The sequence below is a fragment of the Moschus berezovskii genome, chromosome 10, assembly GCF_049115385.1.
Source record: "Moschus berezovskii isolate FMDL1 chromosome 10, NW_MosBer_1.0, whole genome shotgun sequence".
Taxonomy (NCBI): domain Eukaryota; kingdom Metazoa; phylum Chordata; class Mammalia; order Artiodactyla; family Moschidae; genus Moschus; species Moschus berezovskii.
The window spans coordinates 84,306,520-84,327,216 of NC_142469.1; the positions used below are offsets into that span (position 1 = coordinate 84,306,520).

Consider the following 20,697-nt stretch of genomic DNA (forward strand, 5'->3'; position numbering starts at 1 on the left):
GTTCACCATTTTTTCCCCTACTGAAATATAGTTAAGTATCTAGAAATAATGCTATCATTCATTTTGTTCATGAAGGGTACAGTTATTTACAGCTAGATCCAAGAAATTTATAGAATTGATGTATTTCTGTTGGGAAAAATTTGTTTTCTGTGCCCCAAAACCTCACTCATTTTCTTCATAAAATTGAAGATGGGCTTCTCCTGAATACTAATTTGGCCTCACTCATTATAAAATCATTTTCAACAATTTAACAAGTGAATTTAGATTACATAATTAGATTATATGAATTCCTGAAAAATGTATTAATAATATATAACATAACATTGCAAAATATCAACAAGAATGCCCTAGCTTAAATAAATAGCTTAAATGTATTAAAGGAAAAAAAGTAGATCTGACTGAATATCCATGGGCTAATCTTTATCGAAATTTGTTCTGTGCCAGGCTTCTCTCTACTATTTTTATAAGCATCCTTCCTTTAATTCTCACATTAAGCCAATGAGGCAAACACTGTCATTATCTCAATTTTACATAGGAGGAAACTAAAATTGGGAGAGCTTGCATGCTGCTGCTGCTGCTAAGTCGCTTCAGTCATGTCTGACTCTGTGCGACCCCATAGATGGCAGCCCACCAGGCTCCCCTGTCCCTGGGATTCTCCAGGCAGGAACACCGGAGTGGGTTGCCATTTCCTTCTCCAATGCATGAAAGTGAAACATGAAATTGAAGTCGCTCAGTCGTGTCCGACTCTTCGCGACCCCATGGACTGCAGCCTACCAGGCTCCTCCATCCATGGGATTTTCCAGGCAAGAGTACTGGAGTAGGGTGCCATTGCCTTCTCCAAGAGCTTGCATAGGGCCACACAATTAACAAATGTGCAAATTAGCAAAGACAAGACTTGAATTCAAGTTGCCTGAGTCCTTGGGAGTGTTTGCTTAAGGTATGCAGTGGCAAGGAAAGTATTAGGGAGCTTGATCTCTGCATCTCCCAATCAGAGAAGACATTCCGGAGGCTGTTGTGTCTGAAGGGACTAGCCAGGTGAGGAAGAGAAGGGAGTTTTAGCAAAAGACAATTTTTGCAATGGCACTGAAGAGTGAAGAATGTGGCTCACCGGGGAGAACTGTATATTGTTGGGTGTGGATGTAAGTATCTCTCTGTGGCCATCAGCCTTTGTGAGGCATGGTTGATTTGATTCTTTGGATTTTATCAACATGTTATGTCTACATGATTGTCCACTCAGCAACTCGCATCAAATGGTGAAGGTGGTTGAAATAACAGAGCTGATGGAGATCTGGCTTCGGTCAATTGCAGTCATATAAATGAGACATAGTGCTAAGATTTAGTTTCATCTATTCAGAATGGGGCTTTAAATTATCATGGATTTTGGATGAAATTTATCATGAAAGCACACAGTGGTTCCATCATATTTGCTCATCAAAATAATTGACAGTAAAGTTCAGGACAGCGGTATCAAATCTGCATGATTCTGGCCCATAAACATTTCAAATAAGGCTGTCCACTTATGAGCAGACCCATATCAGGGAAGAGTGAGAATGCACACTGGAGGAAAAATGTTAGTAAGTAGAATACTTTCAACTTTAAGCTTTCAGAGCATTTCTATGCACATAAATGAATCAAGAGCCAGTTGAATAGTTAAGAAAATGCTTTTTCACAGAGCTCTTTAAAATTTAACAGGTGTCAAAGAAATTCTACCAAAGAATCTGAAGTGAGCTTTGAGTGCATTTTATGTTCAGTGTTATTGCCTGACACAAGAACAAAATGTGAGACCAAGTATCTTCATCTGGGGAATGCTTCAATTCTAACTCCAGGTTAGATTTCATCATGTGCTAGAAATATCTTGGACGAGTCCATTAATTCCCTGTAAAATAAGGTACCAATTCCTTTACATCTCGTTCCCATAGAGCATAATGAAAAACTTGCAGTGGTGAGTTGTACTGTGATTTTATTTAGTCATCTACTATGACTGCTCTGTTTCATGTTTATCTGTGGAGCCAATGCGCTGTGTGTGTTAGGTTAAATTCCTTCTGTAATTTGAACCCCTCTCCATCAGAGTGATCTCTGACCACTTTTAAAGCCTTGGTATTCCTTCAAAAACAACGGCCTTATCTGTTCAGATCTCACCCTGAATTCCAGTTGCTTCTGAATTCCAATCAAAAAAGACTGAATAATCCAAATCCCTTTGAAATTTTTGATGCAATCTGATGTTGACAAGGATCTCCAGAGCAGTCTATGTGAAAAGTATGCTCTCCTGTTGGATCCTTGCCCACACTGGTTCTTTGTATCTGATTCAAAGCTGTTTAAAACAAGGTTTCTTTAAAGTCTCATCACAGCTTGGATAAATTGACTTCAGTGGAAAACATCTTGACATGTCAGCTTCACGAATTTAGAAAACGTAAGGGTTTTGTCAGAGAAAAGTGGTATGATTAAACCTTGATATGGTTTTTTAAAGGTGGATCGAAACAAAGCTATTGTTTAAGAGATGGGCAATATTTCTAAGGACTGACTTATAGTCAGAGTGGCTGGCCTACAGGATTTGTGATTCTCATGCAACGTCAAAGAGGGGATGGAGGCTACAGGGATGCATTTACAAGTCACAACGTGTTTTCTGAGGCTTGAACATTCTCCTGTCTCCCCTGACCCCTGCATTTTATCCTTCATCGGCCTTCTATCACGGCTCTTCTCTGAACCTCTCATATGTGCACTTAATCTATTTATTCTTTTGTCTCGTATTCGAGTTGTTCATGTGTTATCTTGCCTCCACAATCAGATCGAAAGGTTCTGGCGATCAAGGGCCATGTTTCACACTGCTTCTGTGACAGTCACAGCATCTAATAGTATGCTGAATTCACAGGAGACCCGTCAGTCCTAGTAAAGTGGAACCAAACTGAGTGCATAGTCTTGGTAATCTTGACCCAGGGCCAGGCCGAATCCACAAAATCTACTCATCCTCACTGGCAGCCATGCTACATGCCCAAGTAATCTTCTGCGTCAACTGTCCACACACAACCTTCTCCTCAAAAGCCATCTTCTATATGGGAAAATTGCTAGGTTTTCCTAATCTGTAGTCCCTTTTCTTCTTCTCGAGTGCCAGGTCTAAGTATATGGCGTTAAATTTTTTTTTCTTTTGGTCAATAGTTAACAGAATAAGAATTATACCTGTGTGGTTGCCTAGTCTCATAGAATTTAATAGCAAATATGTGCTTACTTCCTTGTAAGTGGTTTTTAAGTGTATCAATTTAGTTTTTATTGAGTCTGGCAAAATTATGATTTTTTGTTGGAATTCATCTTTGCTTCCAGAACCCAAGCTATTTATTTATTTTTTTGTTTCCTGTTTTAAAAACGTATATTTCCTTTGATTCTGAAATCAGTAAGTAGTTATTATAAAGATTTTGGCAAATACAGAAGAACAATAAAAAAATTAAATCCATCCAGAGTCTCATCACCTAGAGATAATGTTTTTAAGATAATTTCCTTCTATACTTTTCCCATGTATATGTATATGCATGGCCCTCAGCCCATTAGCTTTGATGTTTAAGGCTTATTTTCTTTAATCCAAATGAATCCTGACCTTATCCTTCAGTCATACTTCTAGAGGATATTATAAACACCTTGCCAACTTTGAGGAAATTTCACTGATATCTTTATTATAATTGACTGGAAATTAAAATCCATCCATGAAAAGTAGTTATTTTTATAATATTCTATCTCTCATCTAAGACTGTGGTATATAATCTTTATTCAAGTTCTCTTTTGTCTCCTGATAAAATGTTGTAGGTTCCTCCCACAACCGCTCCCCTATCCCCCCGCACCCCCCCACCAGCTGTGAGGCAGTGGGTGGGGTTGTGTAGAAGTTCTACTCTTTTCTATTTCTATTTTTTTAAATAGCAATTGTGAAAAGACACTCTTTATCTTACATTTACTTCTATTAATGATATTATTTAAGAAAATTGCTGATTTTTGGTACTTTTAATTATATTAGTAAATTTTATTAGTCACATTAAATTTCAGTGCATTTCTTGAAAATTATTAACAGACCACAGCACTACTGGCAAATGATATAGGTGTTCCTCTTATTTCCACTTCATGTCTGATTAAAAAAAATTTTTTTAAATTTATTTTTGGCTATGCTGGGTCTTCACTGCTGCTCTGTTTTTTCTCTAGTTGCAGTGAGGATGGGCTACTCTTTGTTGCTATGCGCAGGCTTCTCATTGCAGTGGCTTCCCTTGTTGCAGAGCACAGGCTCTAGGGCACATGAGCTCAGTACTTGTGGCTTCTGGGCTCTAAGGCACAGGCTCCATCCTTGTGGCTCATGGGTCTAATTGCTCTGTGGCATGTGGGATCTTCCCAGATCAGGGATCAAACCTGTGTCTCCTGCATTGACAGGCAGATTCTTTACCACTGAGCCACAGGGGAAGCCCAGTTGGACTTTATCACCCACTTATATTTTTGTTTTTATCACCGGTATATGCATTTTCCTCTTCTACTGCATTGTATCTTCTTAAGGAATCATCATTTCTTTGTAACATCTCACAGTGTTATCTAAAGTGCTCACATTCCATGGATATTTGTTGTTGGTGACCTACAAACAGAGTACTGATCATAACAACAATAATAGTGACCCAATATTTATTGACTACTTCATATGTGCCCAGGAAGCTCCAAGAACTTTATATGCTACCTTTTAAATCTATACAAACAACCCTTTAAGGTTGATATTATACCCTTTTTTCAGGAAACTGAGGAACTGAGAGAGATTAAGCATGTTGCTTTAGGTACATACTTAGGAAATGATAGAGCCTGGAATTAAATCCAGACATCATAATCCCACAGTAATGTTTCCTTCCACGTATGGTCATATTCTTATATAAGTCATGCTGGTAAGCTTCCTTAAATGAAATATCAGTCCTACTTTATAACCTGGTGCAACCAATAGAATGGGGTAAGACTTGAAGTGTGTTTTTCTGGAATAGCAATTGATTTTTGGTTTTGTTTTCACTTCTCAGGATAGAACTTTTGATTCTTTTATGTGAAATGGCCCTAAGAATATTTTATTCAGTAATCTTTACAGCTTTAGCTAGCCAGCATAACTTTGGTCTCTTAAATTTTTGTTTTGAAAATTATTTTTGTTGAAAGCAAAGATTGTTTTATCACTTATTGCAGAATAAATAGTCATCATTAGAAAAGTCATGATGAAAACATGATGATGCATGTGTTTTTTGAACAGTTCACTCTGAGAGAGTTTTAACTGGTTAAACTTTCTGTACTCTGTTAGTTGAAGGGTGGTAGACTCTCCAGCGGAGAAGGCAATGGCAAGCCACTCCAGTACTCTTGCCTGGAAAATCCCATGGATGGAGGAGCCTGGTAGGCTGCAGTCCGTGGGGTCGCTAAGGGTCGGACATGACTGAGCGACTTCACTTTCACTTTTCACTTTCACACATTGGAGAAGGAAATGGCAACCCACTCCAGTGTTCTTGCCTGGAGAATCCCAGGGACAGGGGAGCCTGGTGGGCTTCCGTCTATGGGGTCGCACAGAGTCGGACACGACTGAAGTGACTTAGCAGCAGCAGCAGCAGACTCTCCAGAGCTTGGATGGAGGGGAAATAAGGCTCTGGTCCAGCTTGCCACTGGTCATACGTGAGGCCACTGGAAAACCAGGTTTTATTCATGAAAAGAATATGCAAAACTAAGTAGAATATGATTAAGTTTTCTTCTAGGGCTGGAAGTGATTATTGATTGGTATTTATTGCCAATATCAACTTAGAAATTACAAGAATATGGTTTTGATAAATACCAAAACATCAAGCCCATTAAACTTTTTCTTTTGCCATTTATAATCTTTCAACATCTCATTTAATTAATATAAAATACATTATTTGAAAATCTTACCAATTTAATATATAAATTAAATAATCTTCAATTTTGAGTGATAGAATTATTACTTTTATGATCCCTTAGAAAATAAATTTAATTGACTCTTATAGGTATACTTTAACTGCAATCATTTTTATGATCTCTCTTTTTACCCCATATGTTCACAGTAATTAAAATAATAGCAAAACAATAGTTACCTCCCAATTCCATTATAAAAATAGTGCTTTAGAAAGAGCAATATTTCAGGTTATCAAACACTATTCATTTCCACAGTTTCAGGTCTACCAATAAAAAGCTATCTTTCCATAACTTTATTTTCTATTAACTTAGAAAATAAATAACTTAGATACTAACTTAGATAGATATCTCTTAGAGTTGATATTTTTAAAAAATTGTCAGACTTCTTTATTGAAAATAAACTAACTTTTTCTGACATTCATTGTGTATCTCCCAGTTGTGTCTACCTTTAGTGTTTTAATTACAGGTTATTTTGGGCTATCTGCATAGAAATGAATTAGTTTGGAAGCCAAATTTCATTATTCATACTGCAAAGATAGGTCCAATAACAGATGCAACAAATTTTAACTATCATTTCCGTTGGGATCACAGATGGTATTGATGTGGAAGACATCTGTGGCACAGGCCAGAGGAGAGAAGGTTGGCTTCCTCTTAAAGTCAGGGCAAAGGATGTGGCAAAAAGAAATCTAAGGATGCCACTCAGAATTCCCACACTATTCTGCGTGCACTCAAGTCATGGTAAATCAATTATAACAGGTTCAGAGGCCATCTGTGGGAAACCCAGGTACACAATGGGTACTGGGTGTTCCAGGATTTTCCTACTCTGTCTCTGGCAGAATCTAGAATGCAGAGTAGATGTTTTAAATTGTTTGCTCTTAAAAAGTAGATAGACAAGACTTCTAAGTGGGAGAAATGCTTTCTCAAGTAGTGATATGGTCGCAGCAAGATTGAATCCCCTTGTACTATTGCTGAGGAAATTTACATGTCAGATAAATGAAGCAGCAAGTTAAGCAGATAAAACCTATATTAGAAAGATGAAAAGGAAAATAGCACTATACTATTAATTGAGTGTATTGACCATACTATTTGTGCTAAAAACTGTTACAGTTACGAGAGTCCCTGCCTTCCCAGAGATTATAGTCTTGTGGGGGAGCCTTTGTGCCTATTTAAACACTAGCATGTGTAAAAGATAAATATATCATTGAAACAATGTTTTTTGTTTTTACTATTTTCAAGGTTTGTGCTTGTGCAGCCCATTTCTTCCACTGTCATGAGTATAAATACTGGTGTAGCGATAAGCATCTTACACATATTAATTCATTTAATCTCCACACCACTCTGTCTAGGTGTCTCCATTTTACCAATGAAAGCAGTTGGGCATAGAAAAAAATGGCTGTAATTTACCCAGGGTAAAACAGCTTCTAAGTTGGGGAGCTGGGAACCGAACCCTCGCAGTGTCAACCCAGTCCATACTCTTCATCATGACTACATATATTGCAATGATGCAATTGCTTGTGCTAAACTTCCTATAAATCTCTGTCCAGAGCATTAGTGTCAATACTTATACGTCTCCCTTTCATTGGGTCATAATGTCCCTGTGGGCCATGGCATCGATATTTTCCAGTGTTCTCTGCATACAACGAAGCTTTGGAATGTGTTATTGATAACTGACCTCACCAGTCATGCAGAGAAGTTCCTCTGGGTGCATAAATGATGTTGGCCAACTTCCTTCAATGCAGTTTTAACTTTGCTTTAATCCCGAGACTTATTATCAGGTGACTTCAGTTAACAGGTTTTTAAATAAGAATAAACCCTGGCAAAGTAAGGAGGACCCAAGATTATCACTCACAGACCAGAAAGTTCCAGGCATTTGGGATATAGTGATCCTTCAGGGAGGCTGGCAGGACACCTGGAGACCCAACAGCATCTCTTAGAGGAGGCTGTCCTTGGAACAACTCTCCTCTGCCTGATTTTTCTCCACAGTTAATTCCCTCTCCGTGTTTATTCTTTTTATTCCCGTTCACATTTATTCTTGATAGCACACCTTCTTACTGCAGTCTACTTCCACTGCTTCATGACATCTACTGTATGTTTATTTCCATAGTGCTCTGTGTTTGCTAACGTAGTTGCAAGCCTCAGATTTACATTCCCCATGAGAGAGTATCCAATGGGACCTAGTTTAAGGAACCTGGTTAGGGCAGATGTTCAGTGTTGGTCCCACATGAGCTGATGGCCAGTCTGGAGCCAGTTGCCCTTGACTCAGGAACTGACTTCTGCCTACTAATTTATGGTCAGGTTGTGAGGATACCCAGCATTTGATATATAAGAAGCTTTCTGCAGGAAGTTCTGGGCATATCAGGCACTCTGAGAATCTGAGAAGGGTATAGTGAAACTGTGAGACAAATGGCGTAGCTTTCCCAGTATAAAAATATTATTGATTTATTTCTACATTAAATGCCTATGTGACCCAAGTCAGTAATTTGTGAGGCTGGTGGGCTGGGGAACAGAGAAAGAATCTGTTTGTTAGAATAGAAAGAGAATGAGGGGCTAAGGATCATGAAATTGTTAGGGTATTATGAATATTAAAATTTAAAGAAATTCTAAAAATAGAGTTGTTAATTATGTGGTTAATTGTGAAGTTGTTGATAGTGAAGTGATGGGAAAGAAAGGAACCTTAAGAGATTACCTAGATCATTTTCCTGCTGTACAGATTGAAAGAGGCAGTTGTCAACCATTTAAACATTTGTGTCTAAACTAAACTCCCTATAATCTGTAGGGTAACATACTTCTGAGAAAGTACTAAAATGGAAAACCTCTCCTCTTTTCCCCATTGTCTCTGTCCATTACTCTGCTTTATTTTCCTTCTTAGCTTCTATTACTTCCTGCATATAGGTATTTATGTCTTTATTTGTTTGTCATTGTCTCCTTGTTAGAGTATAAACTTCATGGAGCAGCTTGATCTCTTTCTTCCTCTGTTATATCCCTTATGCTTAGAAAGTGCCTGGTCTGTGGTTCAGTTCAGTTCAGTTCAGTTCAGTCGCTCAGTCGTGTCCGACTCTCCGTGACCCCATGAATCACAGCACGCCAGGCCTCCCTGTCCATCACCAACTCCCGGAGGTAGGTGCTTATAAATATTTGTTGAATGAATGAAACAGTTAATATATGTATTGAAAAGTGTCTGGATGAATAGACACCAAATTGCTAACAATACCCATCTCTGGGGAATACAGTTAGCAAAGCTGGAAGAGAATTGAAGGAGGAAGGAGGTAGAATGATGGTCTTTTATAAACCTCAATATTGTTTACATTTTGCATTACTGAACAAAATTATGTTTGACGTGATTTACATTTAACATTTTAGGAATACATCTATTACACAAGCAAGTGAAGGCATATGTAGATATTATGTTATAATGCAAATATATGTTTACTAATGTCCTATAGCCTTTTTCAATGAATATGTCCAATGTTCTGTACTGAGGTGGTAAGTTCCTTTTCAGGGTGGGCTTATAGTTTTAAAATTTTTATCTTTAGTATTTCATATGTGGTAAGAAATTATTATGTAATTATTGACCAAACCTCTGGGGTAACACGGGATAACATTAATACCAATTTTTAAAGTAAAAGTCTCTTACAAATATCTGGAAACTGACTTTCCCCAGTATTTAGCAAAATAATAGGATTTCTGGTAAGAATACTTGCAACCACTTAAGAAGCAATTGATCATAAACAATAAATAGAATCATTTTGTAAGGATAAAAATTATGCCAATACACATAATAGCTTTTTTAAAAAAGACTACAAAATTGCAAAATTAAAGATGAAGAGTATATTAATTGAGATCCAGTCAGGAAAACAGAATTTAAGCCACATTTATTTCAGTAAACACATTTATCATGGGGGAATAATTATTAAAAGGTGTTCAGTTCAGTTCAGTTCAGTCGCTCAGTCGTGTCCGAGTCTTTGCGACCCCATGAATCACAGCACGCCAGGTCTCTCTGTCCATCACCAACTCCAGGAATTCACTCAAACTCATGTCCATCTAGTCGGTGATGCCATCCAGCCATCTCATTCTCTGTCGTCCCCGTCTCCTCCCACCCCCAATCCTTCCTAGCATCAGACTCTTTTCCAGTGAGTCAACTCATCGCATGAGGTGGCCAAACGATTGGAGTTTCACCTTTAGCATCAGTCCTTCCAATGAACACCCAGGATTGATCTCCCTTAGAATGGACTGGTTGGATCTCCTTGCAGTCCAAGGGACTCTCAAGAGTCTTCTCCAGCACCACAGTTCAAAAGCATCAATTCTTTGGCGCTCAGCTTTCTTCACAGTCCAACTCTCACATCCATACCTGACCACAGGAAAAACCATAGACTTGACTAGACGGACCTTTGTTTGCAAAGTAATGTCTCTGCTTTTTCATACAAAAGGTGTTAGCAGTGCTTAAAAGTCAGACAAGGAAGGAAGGCAACCAGAGGTTAGCAATAGCAGGAATCCTGTCAGCTTTAGAGCTGGAGGAACCAAGGCAGAAAACAGCGTCATCTGGGCCTGAGGCCAGCACCACTTTGGTAGGAACTGGGGCTGCTCAGAGGCAAAGGGTGGGGCTATCCATCAGGGACTAGAGCCACAAAGGGAAGAGACTCTCTGGGCAATGTAGGGAGTATAGTCACTACCCCAAAGAGAAGAAATATTCTGGCTTCTTCTCTCTCCCAACCCTCAATCTCCCACTAGTGCCTCCCATTGGCCAAACCTAACAGGAAGTCTTTCTGAGAGGGGTCCTGGGAAATGTAGTTTATAGAGTTTGTCGTTTGAAATACAGTGCCGATTAGGAAAAATCAGGAATGGTTCTGATAACAAACAGGCAAATAACCTGAATAAATGGTATAATAAAGGAAAAAAATATATTCTATTCATACAATAGTCAAGTTTTATATGAAATATTTTTAAACATATTTAGTCATGTGAATTACTTTATATAATATTTATTCAGATATATTTGGGTAAGAATATCAGTGTGGATTGAAGAATAGGATTAATTATTTCTTACATGATATTAGGAATTTTTATCTATACTAAAATTTTCAATGTTTAAAAAAGCATTTTTTTTTTTCTGATTTGTTTCTAAATGGCAAACTAAGAGAGAGATTTGGAGGATACATTTAAAAGCATTTCTCATGAAAAACCTTTTCCCTACCAATAAATTAAAAGCCAAATTAGACATAACTACCATTATATGTTCTTTTTTTAACTTTGGCTTTTGAAATATTGGAGACATTTCAATGTGCTATGTAGGCATTTAAATTAAGTGAATGCACCTTATGGATCTTTTGAGGATCATCTTGAGGTGAATTTGCAGAATTATTATCATTTATTGCTTTTCATCAACTATTTAATTGAGAAGATCTCCCAGTGATTTATACCATCATAAAATACTTGGTCTTATTTCTATTAATTATGATTTGGAAGATGTAGTAAATATAATGTTAATGAATGTGTTGAATGATGTCGGATTAATTGGAATGACAAAAAATGCCTTAAGCAAAGAATGATAGTTTGAGGCTGTTGGCAAATTCAAAGATAAAACTGTATTTATTTTGTGTCCTGCCCCATCCTTAGAAATCTGACTTGTCCGGAGCAAGAAGTTAGGTCGAATATACAGGTTCAGAGCAAGAAGTTACGTTCAATCTTCAATTGTCATTCCTGGTATTTGGAAAGAATTCCTTTTTTTTAATTGTGGCAATTAGAAATAGAACAATAACTCCAAGTGCAATTCACCCAGCTCTGACAATTGTTAACTTATGACCACTCTTGTTCTATATATTCCCTTTCCTCTCAACTTGAACGGCACTGGATTATTTTAAAGACAACCCCAGACATCACATCACTTCATCTCTGGTTTTAACAAGTCTTTTCTTGGGGGTGGGGGTTGGTTGGCTGGTGCCTTTCTATTTAGTACTGTAGTAGGAGTGTGTATTCTCCAGTATTCTTGCCTGGGGAATCCCAGGGATGGTGGAGCCCGGTGGGCTGCCGTTTATGGGGTCGCACAGAGTCTGATATGACTGAAGCTACTTAGAAGTAGCAGCAGCAGGAGTGTGTATTAGTCGCTTAGTCCTGTCCAACTCTTTGCAGCCCCATGGACTGTAGCCCACCAGGCTCTTCTGTCCATGGAATTCTCCAGACAAGAATACTAGACTGGGTTGCCATTCCCTTCTCCAGAGGATCTTCCCAACCCAGGGACTGAAGCTGGGTCTCCCATATTGCAGACAGATTCTTTACCAGCTGAGCCACCAGGGAAGGAGCATAAAGACATGATTCATGTTTCCCAAGAATGCCTGTTATTGGTGTGTCATGGTGTTGGAAGTTGTCCCTTTCTTACTGGAAGACTCATGTTAACCTCGGTTTTAAGATTGATATATGTTTTAGAAAGTCAAACCATTCATTCATTATGAGAATTTTGGCATTAAGAACCTGAATAGTGATTCCTTCTTTCCTTGTTGTGATCAAGCCTTAAGGATCAGTTCAGTTCAGTCGCTCAGTCGTGTCTGACTCTCCGCGACCCCATGAATTACAGCACGCCAGGCCTCCCTGTCCATCACCAACTCCCGGAGTTCACTCAAACTCACGTCCACAGAGTCGGTGATGCCATCCAGCCATCTCATTCTCTGTCGTACCCTTCTCCTCCTGCCCCCAACCTTTCCCAGCATGAGTCTTTTCCAGTGAGTCAACTCGTTGCATGAGATGGCCAAAGTATTGCAGTTTCAGCTTTAGCATCAGTCCTTCCAATGATAGTCAAGTATTAATTCATTAAAAAAAATTTTTTTGTAGGGCAGAATCTTAAATGTAGGATTTAGAGAAATAGGATCACTAGCAGCATCAGGGTAAGTTAGCCTGAAACATTCAAACTATAATAGGACTAACTTTGTGAATGGGACCAGAAGTAGTCTGTGGTCACATATTTTGCATCCAATTCTACCGTAAGGATGGATTTTCAGTGGGACTGGAAATGCTCACACTCAAAATCTGATGGTGGAGAATACCTGTCCTAGATTGCTTGGATGGATTCTGCCACTGTTGCTCTCTGGGACTTTTCCTTTACTAGGCTTCCGTGCAGTGAACCCCTTTTCAGACAGACTCATCTTTCCTAGAGCAATTCTCTCTTTTATTTAGGTGACTGCATAACTCTGCCCTCGTTCTTCACTTTTTTTTTTTCCCATTACTTCAAAGGTCTAGAGGCACTTTTCTATAGAACCCCACGTGACTCTAAACCTCTCCTCTCAACCTTCTCCTCTGTAGTGAGAGCAGGACTGGTCTTATAAAGAGGGCTGATGACAATCAGATGTGGTATAGGGGTTCCTGAACATCCTCCAGTGCAACTTAGCCTAAAAAGGAAAAAATAAATTTCCATCTCCTTTACCAGATACTCTATATTCAGTAATTTCTTTTGAATTGAATAAAAATGACTCTGGAAGGGGTAACACTACATTCCCCTCTTTGGGAGCAGATTTCACTGGGAGGGTGGAGTGCCCATCACAGTATTAATTATCTGGGCAGATGGTGTGGGGCCTTAGGTCTCTGTTTCAAAGCCCACATTTAGACTGTCTTTTCCTTGTATTGCCATGAAGTCGTTGGACTGACTGAGGGAATCTGCATGTCAAGCACAGAAAATCATCCTAAATAATGAGAAGGATAGTAGATGAGAGCAGGAGAAGGAGTTTAACTGTATCTTGATTGCGAAGCCTAATAGTTCTTGAAATATCAAGAGAAATTATAATTTTTTTCCCTTATTGGATATAAATATTATCGACTACTCTCTTTAGTTTTCTGGTGGCAAGAGACTGACCCAAGGAAGTGTTCTCTATCCTTAGTGTCTCTGACTCATCTAGGGGTCTTGTTAAAATGCAGATTCTGATTAAGTAGATTTGAGTCCAAGTGAGCCCTAAGTTTCTGCATTTCTGACAAGATCCCAGCTGATGCTGTTGGTCTACATGAAATAGGGTGAGTGGAAAGGTGCAACAGTATTCCTGGAGGCCTGTTCCCACCCCTCCCTTAATTATCAGTCCAGTCTAAGCCCTTTCTTTCCCTCTGTTTTACCTGCTTTCTGACTGCAGCCATTTCATTTTGCAGAATCAACCATGTCATGTGATGGAAACCTTTCTCAGCCCTGTGGGTTTGCATGGCTTTGGAAACATTCAGTCATTGGGAAATGTTAAACAACAAGGAAAAATGAGTGGATGAAGAGGGTACTGTGTGAGTGGAGGAGGAGAGTGGTGAGTGTGTGTGTGTGTGTGTGTGTGTGGTGGGGGGTGGGGTGTGGAGGAAAAGGATATAATAGGTCTCATTGGAATGTGGAAATGTGTGTGTATAAAAGACCTGTTAACTCTTGTCTAAAATAGCATAACACCCCAGCATGGTTGGGCAAGTATAGCAGCAAGATGGAAAAAAAAAAACAAAATCTAGGGAATGTCCAAGAATATTTTGGAATGATACAACACTCATGGTTTCTTTTTTTCCTGTTGCAAGTTGGATATAGTTTTCTGCTGTTCAGAGTTTACTCCGTTCCCTATTCTGTCCTGCAGAGATGAGGTGAAAGGCACTTCAGAGGGAGAAATTTCTACTGTCTGTGGCCAAACAGTATTCAGGATGTCATTATTCTAGTTTCACCTAAATCTTCTTTCCAAAGTGTTGTTATGTAATTTCTCTGCAGAAATCCCACTTAACGCCCCAAACTTCATGATTTTGTTCTTTTACTGTTTTTAAAACAATTACGTATCAGTGGTGGGGAATTATTTTCTTTTCTGAAAAATAAAGCGGCACCAAATTTCCATTGTCAATTTTTTATGTTAACCCTCCCTTCCCCATGTCAATTCTCTTCAGTGAGGAATGCCATGTCTTTTTTTTTTTAAACTGTTACTTATTAATTTTCTCTCATTTATCAAAGTGTTTCCTATAATACTTACTATTACCAGGCTTTAGAGAATGAAGATATTTTAGAATAATGCAAAGAATCAAAATCTCCAATGATCAAATGACTGTAAAACACTTCAAAGAATTTTCCCTTGGAGAAGTTTTCTGAAGACCTGGTCTTTCACTAAGAGACTCAGAAAGTATTTGGTAGGCCTGTCTGCAAAATAGTTTCTGTGATTTTTATTTTCCCCTAATGATGGGAAGAAAATAAAAATGCAATATGCAATAACAAAATAAAAAGAAGAAGATTGCTAGATGTATTGTGATAAAATTCCAACATTCAAATTCAGATTTAGTTTCATAGCTCTGTTTTTCTATCAGGTTTACACTTCATATCTATGTGTGCGGTACTGTAGTTTAGGCATCTCTGTGGAAAATTTGTACTTGTTCAGAAGAAACTAGCTTTCGTGGAGATGTCACTGGGAAATGTTACTTTTTATTGCTTGGACTATTTAGGATTTTATATATGTAAAGTGCTATACAATCCCCATCAGTGGTTATTCTTATAAATAATTTCATGACTTGGTTTATTATTGCTTGGTTTATTATTAATGGTTTATCCATTTTATAGATGGTAATACAGAGAACTGGATTACAGGAAAGCTGAAATTAGATCCTACAATCACAAAAGTTTCCTAGACTGTTGTTTAAACTGTAGACTGCAAATGTGCCTCCTTGTGTTAAATATCTGATTTTAAAAAAATGAAATATGTGGGGATTTGGCATCTCAGGGGCTGCATCTGTGTTTGTTAAAGGAAAAATGAGGAGATGTGAGTCAATGACATAATATTATGGAGAGAAAAATCCCTCTTAGTAAAGGAAACCATGGGTCCTGTTGGCCCAATGGTCTTCCCTGGCAGGATGAAGTCTGCTGGAACATTGCTCAACTCGAGTTTGTTTTCATAAACATCACTATCCTATCCATCATGGTACCAGAAATAGCTGCCTTGCACATTCTTCTTGCAATTATAATTCCAGTCCTGAAAATGTGTCCCTTAGATTCTTAAAGGTCATCTTAAGATTACACTGCTGGGACCTTAGAGAACAAGGTTTAGACAAGAAAGTCTGTCTCTAGAAAACATCCACTGAACTGAGTGGAGGTATTTTAACCATCTTGTTCTGTTTGCCTCTGGCTATGAGCATTGGCTTTAGAAACTTTATTCTAAAGTGAAGGAGCTGGTGGGATCAGTATGTATTCACACACAGAAGGTGGTAGGGATCCTCCATACCCTTGTATCAGATGGTGCAGTCCCAGAGGTTCCCAATAAGACTGGCCTCTCAGTTCAGTGGGGCTCTTGCCAGGCTCTCAGTTGATGTAGGGCCCTCAGTTTTACCTCTCTATGGGGAACAAGCCCCCAAGTGTCCAGCCTCGCGAAACCCATTTTGTTCTTCTGACCACCAGAACTGTAAGATAATGATACCAAGTTTGTCCTAATTTGTGACAACAGCAGCAGGAAACTAATACAAGCAATTTTGCCTTCATGGATATTTTTCTTCCCTTAAATGTTAAAAATTATTTTATGATTATGTTAATACAAAGATGAATGTATTAATACTATAAATTGAAACATTCTTTAACAGTTTCCTTTCTCTCCTGATTTTAAAAGAAATTCGAACATTTTCATAGGTACCTAAAAGTATCCTGGGCTCTGGGAATAGGGCCGAGTGTGCCTATTGGACAGGTGGGCTCTCCCTACAGGTGTGTGTGCAAGCTTAGTCATGTCTGACTCTTTGTGACCCCATGGACTGTAGCCCGCCAGCCTCCTCTGTTATAGAATTATCAAGGCAAGAATACCGGAGTGGGTAGCCATTCCATTCTCCAGGGAATCTTCCTGATCCAGGATCGAAGCCGGGTCTCCTGCACTGCAGGCTGGTTCTTTACAGTCTGAGCCATCAGGCATCTCTATCCAAATCTTCCCCATCGTTCACCACTTAGTATAGCCAAGTACATGCCAACTGAGGGATTTCAGAGATACAGGCTTCTTGCTCTGTTGTCTCACCTCTTTGTGTTTGAATGGGGGGGTGTTTTCCACTAGTGAGGATACATATTTCAAGCAGGAGAATGTTATTCAAAGTGCCTCTCAAGTCCCATGACATCAGTATACACAATAAATACACAATACCCTCACTGTATACACAGTAAACACACAGTAAATACTGGTTGAGTGAAGAACTGTGACAAGACTTGTTTTTGAGTCCTGTTTCCTGGAATATTTTGCCTGATCAATTTACCTTTCTTTACTTTTGTTGCAAATAAAAGAAGAGATTATGGTTAAAATTTGAAAGCAGATGTGGATATCCTTTATGTTTAAATAGCATCCACTGTTTGCAAGACATTTTCACGTACATCATCTCTTTTGATGACCTGTAAAGAAATTTATGATTTTAGGACAAAAATATTTTATCATGAATATATATAAAAATGTTGGACTTCCCTGGTGGTCCAGTGGTTAAGAATCTGCCTTGCAATGCAAGGGACATCAGTTCGATCCCTGGTCCAGGAGGATCCCACAAACCACAGGGCAACTGAGCCTGTGCACCAGCACTCTGGAGCCCGTGAGGCACAACTTCTCAGCCTAAGTGCTGACGTTACTGAAATACAAGTGCCTGGAGCCCATACTCAGCAACAAAAGAAGTCACTGCAACCAGAAGCCTGTGCACCACACCTAGAGTGCCCGCTTGCCACAACCTGAGAAAGCCTGTGCATAGCCATGAAGACCCAGTGTGGGCAAGAATAAATAAAGATTTTACAAAGTTTTAACAGTGACAGCAGTTTTAATTTTGGATAAGTTATTTGTCACTTGTAATCCTAAGAAAGAATACTTAGATATCTGACTTTGGTCACTTTATAATTTGGTCCTATGTGCTCACAGGAAAGCAAAAATGCAGAACAACATTTGGACTCCTTAGTCATATATACTGCTTTCCATACTTTGTGAAAAATGATGCATCACAAGCTGATAATGATAACTATTACTGCTGTGAATTGGAAATTACAACCTACCTTATTAACTGTTTTCACTTCTCTGACAATTAGAAGCCAGAAAGGGCGTAATTTCTATCTTAAAAGCAAAGTTAGATTGAGGGAAGTTCAGACACAGGCTGAGGGAATCTGCAGTTATAGGGCCTCAATGCTTATGGAGCTCACAGGGGTAAATGTAGCCACGTTCCTGCGTTTCTATCCTAATTCAGGATCTGCAGAGTCTATGCTAATTTGTCACTGTTCTGGAAAAGGCTACATGGAAAAAGATTTGTTTCTAGAGATTTTCAGGAAAGTAGCCAATTCAAACTGCTCAATACTGTGACATCATTTCTGGCTGGTAGCAAGTTCTTTCTGTCATCATGGGGCTGGCTTGAGAATGAAGAAGAATGTCTTCATACTGACTGTTTCCTTTTTTTTTTTTTCAAGTTTCAGACTATTTATTAATCAGTGTAAACCCCAACAGAATACACCAACATGATTTTGTGCATTCAGAGGGGAAATATTTCCTGATTAAGTGGAAAATTGTGTGGACGGCTTCTGGAAGACCTTCATTCTAAGCAGCTTTATAGTGAAATACTTCATTTAGAAGTCTGGACCTTCTTTATTCAGTTTTCTGTAATCTACATTCACTGAAGAGAACTTGTATTGATCATTAGGACCCAGCTGGTTCCAGGGTTTGGGGTTATTCTTTCTGGCCCACCTGACATCCCAACTGAACAAGGCCAGGTACAAGACATGCAGTGTTGCTCCAGTACCTCCTGCTCCAGTAAATATGATACCTCAAGCTACGATGCTTCTTGGCCTGACCGATGATCTGCTGGGGCATGGTTGCAACAGAGGCCTCAAGTCCAAACAGAGAGAAAAACTAACCTGCAAGGTCCAGGATTAAACAGTCTCAGATCCCGACTGTTTCTGAATTCATATGTGGTCCCCACACATAGGCGTATGCGCATATTCACACACATACACCAGCACCCACATCTTTCGATCTGCCGTCCACACCAAACGTATGAACTTATTCACGAGCCTTCACGTGTCCTCGTCAGACCAGTTCAGTCCAGCTCTGGAGAAACAGGTAAGATAGACAGATACATTCCATCAAATTAATTCTTCATGTCACACTTGAAGTTTTGACAGGATGTCCATCTTGAGAATCCCTTGGACAGCAAGGAAACCGAACCATTCAATCCTAAAGGAAATCAACCCTGAATATTCACTGGAAGGACTGATGCTGAAACTGAAGCTCCAATATTTTGGCCACCTGATGTGAAGAGCTGACTCATTGGAAAAGACCCTGATGCTGGGAAAGATTGAAGGCAGGAGGAGAAGGGGACGACAGAGGATGAGATGGTTGGATGGCATCATTGACTCAATGAACATGAGTTTGAGCAAACTCTGGGGCATAGTGAAGAACAAGGAAGCCTGGTGTACTGCAGTCCATGGGGTCACAAAGAATCAGACATGACTTAGCAACTGAACAATAATTGGCCTCCAACTGTAAGAAGGCCTTGTACTCTGTTCAAGGGCAACCAAAGGAAGCAGAGCGACTCCAGCATTAAGAAAATCGAGTGGCTGTTCAGAGATCCCCCTTCCATTATCCTCCCATCTTGATGCCTTCCCAGCCTGCCTATGGTTAGGTGCCTTTTAGAAAGTTACCCTCATTCAAGTTACACCCTGCCACACCTCCAGGCCCCAGGATGCTTGTGTCTGAGTTCCCAGCAGTCTTAAAGCCTTGCCAACAGCAGACAGAGACATCCCACTGAGCCCTGGGTGGAGAGAAAGCCTGGAGTTGCACAACAGTGACCCACTTGGCACAGGGGCTGAGCCATCCTGACGGGCCCTAGGGACTCCTTCCATATCCACGTCCTTTGGGATTGTCCCTTAGAGAACTCTCACAAACACACTCACCCAGCCACGGTCGGGGGACATCAACAGAAACCCATGGAAACAAGGCCCTGCCCTGCGGCATTCTGAGTCAGCTCCGTAGTGTGATTTATCAGCCGCCTGAAAAAAGAAAATACTGCTAGGACTGGGCTGGGACCACGAGGTGTAAAGGTGTCATGGAGTTGAAAAAAAACAGGGGCGGGTCTAAATCTCCCCCTGCCCCTCTTTCCTGCCAGAGAAAATTATTCCAGCGTAAACATCTCTCTTTAAATTTAGAGTATCTTTGTGCAAGGAAAACTACTTTATTACTCAACATTAGTGACACTCACTTTGAACCTTAATTCTGAAAACCACAGAATTTAAAAAATGCTGTAAATAGCTGACATGAGTGTTCTTCCCCGGCTTTCAAAGGAATTGTTTTTGTAATTACTGAGCAGGGTGAAGCAGAACTGTCCCCCACAAGCTTTACCCTTCCACCCCCACCTCCCCCGCACACACATAGTAAACAGGAGAGGGTAATGAGATAGCTCAACTAAAAAACATTCATCATATTCAGATGAATTAATAGTGGAAAAGTTTCAGTACATTCCTAATACTTAAAAAAAAATCTTTTATGTTTTAAGTAGTCAGGTCTCTATTCTAGTTCTGAATACAAATAAATGCCTGATGTAGGGTGTAAGCCAAATTCCAAAATGTAGCAAAAACAGTGCCTGCATATTTGGCAGGAATTGAAACCAGTTCAGGTCAGTGTCTGTTTCTGTCCAAAGAAGAGTTTCTGCATTTACACTGGGCTAGGAAAACAACACAGGAAGACCTGGGGAAAAACAAGTAATACTGTCGGCTCCAGTGCCCGGCTGGCCAGAGGAGAATGTTGAGAACAAGTCTGGAATCATGGCTTAAGCTCCAGGTTGGGTTGGCATAAGGTTTGGGGTAGGGGGTGGGGGGGAAGTGAGCAAGAGAGA

At 39.5% G+C, this 20,697-nt stretch overlaps 1 pseudogene; it reads right to left on the bottom strand.

The window, feature by feature from the left end:
- Positions 1-18,390: 18,390 nt before the first annotated feature.
- On the bottom strand, positions 18,391-18,677 carry LOC148776348 (cytochrome c oxidase subunit FA4 pseudogene; annotated as a pseudogene).
- Positions 18,678-20,697: the final 2,020 nt, after the last annotated feature.